This window comes from Fragaria vesca, linkage group LG5 (assembly GCF_000184155.1).
Source record: "Fragaria vesca subsp. vesca linkage group LG5, FraVesHawaii_1.0, whole genome shotgun sequence".
Lineage (NCBI taxonomy): Eukaryota > Viridiplantae > Streptophyta > Magnoliopsida > Rosales > Rosaceae > Fragaria > Fragaria vesca.
In genome coordinates, this window is record NC_020495.1 from 6,185,278 (window position 1) to 6,189,754 (window position 4,477).

Below are 4,477 nucleotides of genomic sequence, written 5' to 3' on the forward strand. Positions count from 1 at the left end.
TTTTTTTTTTTTTTTTTGTAAGAGCTTAATTTTGTTTGACAATCATAAATTAACCCCCAATGCGTTTGTTCACAATATCTTACTGGGTGATGTAGATGGAAGAGTGAATATTGCTAGTAATATGGATTATGGAGACAAAAGCAAAATTGTTGAGAAGATGTTCAGATGGAATTTGGGCCGGAAGTCTCATATCTCTTCTGGAACTTCGGTAGGTGTGGATTGTGTTTAAGAGTTGATTGTAAATTTCTTTGGACGTTATATGGTGTTAGATGTGTAGTGTTTGAGAGATGCAATTTCAGGTCTGCGCTTTTGCATGTCAAAGAGTTGGCTTTAGTTTATGACACTGAGGGTCAAAATGGAGTAAAGACGAAACTCCTCATGATTGGCAAATGTTCTTTTACGGTGCAGTAAATCAGAACGGAAATCGAGTTGGAAGCAGCCCTTTTCTATATGCTATCTTAAAGCTCGCCAAAAGGAGCCCAGCCCATATTCTCATAGCTGTCAAGTTGAGGTTCTTTTGCACAAAAAATTTAGTAGAATATTATGCGTGTATCACAGGCGCTTCGCGCTCTCGACTTGAGAATCAAAGAGATTCATGTATATGAAGACGACATCTCTAAGCAGGGGCGGATCTAGGTACAAGCACCATGGGACTCAAGTCCCACCCAAATATTTTGGGGAAAAAATTACTACTTATAGTTATCATTAGTTTTATGGTGTGATTGTAAGATTGTTGAGCTTAAGTCCCACTCAAATTCCTTCATCTTGTACAATTACTAATCAAATATTTTTTGGGATAGTCTCACTCAAGTCCTAGCTAGCATTGACGTGATCCAAGTGTCTATCGTATATTTAATTTCATTTTTGTTAAAGAAAGAGATAAGGTTCTCTATCTTCTCAAAAAAGATAAACGTCTATGTTGTCTGTTGTTTTCTTTTCTTCCTTGCCATACCCTTGTCACGCAGCATCGGTGAGGACGCGAGGTTGTCGGTCTTATTGAAATGCTTATTTAGTTTTTTTTTTGTTATGTCTAAAGTGTTTTATGAATTAAACAAACATTGGAGTGGTAAAGGCCCACTACGTCCTTTATGACTAGGTTTATCTTTATTTTCAATCTATAAATTTCTCTAACACCGTCAAAAAAAAATTCCTACTAAAAATCCAAGTCCCACCCGATTGCAATTTCTGGATCCTCCCCTGTCTCTAAGTGAATGCTTAACAAAAATCTCCAGAATGCGCAGCGCACCATTGAGAGACAAAGGTGTCAAGCGCGGAATGAGAAAGAGAGATGTTAATGATGAAGGAGTATGGAGTGAGAGAATGCGACAAAAAGCTAGCTAGCTGGAGGTTCTTAGCTATCCACCATGATATAAGCCGCCAAGTAAAGATTACCAAGTTGGTGTATAGTGGGTTGAAATGATGCCAAGGAGCTGCTCTTTTGAAGAAGCTATTGGTTTGCTCAATATTAATCTTGAGTTATCTACTTGGAGGTAATCTTCCCATCCAGTTGTTCCAAAGATTAACCTTGATCTTAAGACTGTACAGCACACAAGTATTCAAGGTGGTGTATTGCTGAACTTTGAGGTTAAGTTAGCTTTCAAGTAATTGTTTTGTGCTGCGAGTTTCCGGAATGGTAGGTACTTTTCATATGCAGGTGTGACTATTTCCATATCATTATATACAATGGAACTGTTACTGTACGTAGCATTTTCCCTGGTCACTTGTGAGCCGCTGTTAGCGTAACTATGTTGTTGTCTCAAGACTCATGAGAGATTGGAAGGTTTGATTGACTGGAAAATGTGTGGAGGATATCAGGTATTGTTCTCGGTATTGCATTGCTTGTGACCCTGGTATAGTTAATATTCTGTCCTTGCACCTTAGTGTCTCTGATATATGAGCATGAGGTCTAGATCGTTCCGTATTCGAAAGCTGGAATGACTTTTCTCTGATTTCTTAGGCTAGGGGTCCTGCACTTCTGATATGAGTTTTCGTGGGTGAAACGTGGGTTGGTTTTTGGTGAAGATGAAGCTCCATTTTTTATTTGAGGATGGAGGAGTAGATTTGGAGCAGTGGCCCCCTGACTTGCACATGGCAGTTGATGTGATTTGTGAAGAAGAGAAAATACCTGTAGTTGCAATTGTTCATCTCTTTGTTGCAGTTCACCCACCATTTTTCATCATGTTCAGATGTGCCGTCCGTGGCTCGTCACAGTAGAAATAGAAGAGCTAGCATTAGTGACTTTGATATATCCCTCCAATTTTTAGCAATGGTTCTGCAAAGAATGCTTACAGTAGGCAGCCACGAAAAAGAAAAAAGACTATATTTGTTCTGACCCTCTGGGAACCAGTATGGTTTCCAGGAGCAAGAGTGAAGTTGTGCCCCAAAGGAGCTTACATTGACTCAAAAGGTTGTAGCAATGAGCAGTCATAACTCATAACAAGGGCAACGGTCTGCTTCGGGGGTGGATCACGTTGGTGATCAGAATTCTTTGTTTGATAACTTGGAACTGAAGAAACAGTCCCATGTCCGGGATTTTCCCCAGCTGTTCAGAGCCTGCCTGTTGGTAATTCAGCTATAATTAATTGCGGGAGAGCAAATAAAATCAGCTTTGGCAGAGGTGCCTAATGCTATAAATCTATAATGGAAAGCAGCGCGTATTTCGGTTGGACCTACTGTAGCTGCTGCTATAGTGGCAATGGCTGGTCTTAACATGGCTGAAGATTTAGCTCAAGCTCCAGCATGGTCCTCAGTTATCTGTCGAGTACAAAGGCTCGAGGAATTGGCTCTCAAGCAGTCGAGGCAATTGATGAATGCTTATGTTCCTATCAAGGGTGGCTGCAGCAGCCCCCAATCTCTTCCTGGGGTGCCTGTCAAGTGTGATGCTCCGAACACATCTCATGGGGAGTTTCTTATTCTCAAACCAGTACCATTTCTCTTCTTCTCCAAAAGATGCCTGTCAATCCAACACGGCATTATGACATAAAATCGTACCTGTAGAAAACTAGCGAGACTACTGAATACTGATGCTCCGTACATACCGCACTGCATTCCTAATTGAAGCAACAGAATCTCCCATTATTTCAACCCTGATCTAACAATAACAGAATTTCAAGCCCTGAACTAACAATGAGGTTCAGAATGTGTGCAAGGCACCGAACATGCAAGCACTTGCCTCTTAAAACCGGTTACTTCTCCCACCCTAACATCTTTTCCCTAATATAGTCAAATGCTACCTTGTTTGCACTCGCATTATCCACTGAAATGGTCAAGACTCTCTCCACTTCCTATTCAAGTAAACAGTCCTCCAAAACCCTAAACCCAGCCTTGGTCATGGAATTCCTGAACCCTAAAGCCGGCCTTGGTCATGGTACTAATAAATAAGAGCCTTCAAGACTCACTCAGTGAGCTTTTAACTCATGTGCTTACAACAAATTCATTCTAGAAAGCTAAATAGAGTAAGGACATGTTTGCAGATCAGTCAAATCCAGTAACACCAGCGATGGCTTCTTCTTGATGATGCACTTTTTTGGGTTGGTGAGATCGGGGTCAATGACTATGCTTACACACTTTGATCTTCTATACCAGGTGATAGATATAATCAGATGGTACTAAACCGTGACACTCATATATCCCAGGGAATATCCACTGTCCGTACAAGAATGCAATGCTACTCATCAGTTATGACATAAAGGGAAGGGATTAGAAGTTCAGACTGATCCTTTGGAAGACAACCATGCCTATCAACTGGGGCAAATACTGACATCAAATATTACATAGTGCAGATATGCAGCGTTCATAAAAACCTACACATAACATAAATTTTTTGGCTCCAATATACCACCACCTAAGATTTGAGCATTAACAAAACTGAAACTTGTATTAAAAACTACCTCACGACAACGGCACCATAAGTTCTCATCTCTGCTGTTGATGGATTTATTTGACACTGGGACAGGCACATTATGCTTCTTAGCATGTCCAATAGCATCTTCACTACCCACAGAGTCCCACTCCCTCCAAGGAGCCACCACATTCAATTTGGGGTCCAGAGCAAAGAATGTCGGCTCAAACCGAATCTAGACAGACAGGGAAGGTTGTGTAAGAGAAACAATAGATATGTTGTAACATTAAATGCTTAAGTGCAAAACATACTTCACCAATGTTCTTTCCCTGTGCATCCATGAGCTACGGCATCCGCTCCAACAGCTTTGGCAACATCTACCATGGCCTGATTTCAGACATAGATAGGATTTAAACTTCAAAACTGAGACCAAAATAAATAATCTGGAAAGTAAAATTATTAGGTACTAAAAGCTATACTCAACTCTGCCTGAAACAGAGAACTGTTCCCGGAAGAGCCAAGGCAGTTGTTAAGAAATCCAAACGCTTTTTAATTGATTCAGCTGTGCAATTAGCAATTGACGAAGGCAATGAATTTATAATGAAACCAACATAGATAGAATCAAATTGAGAGATC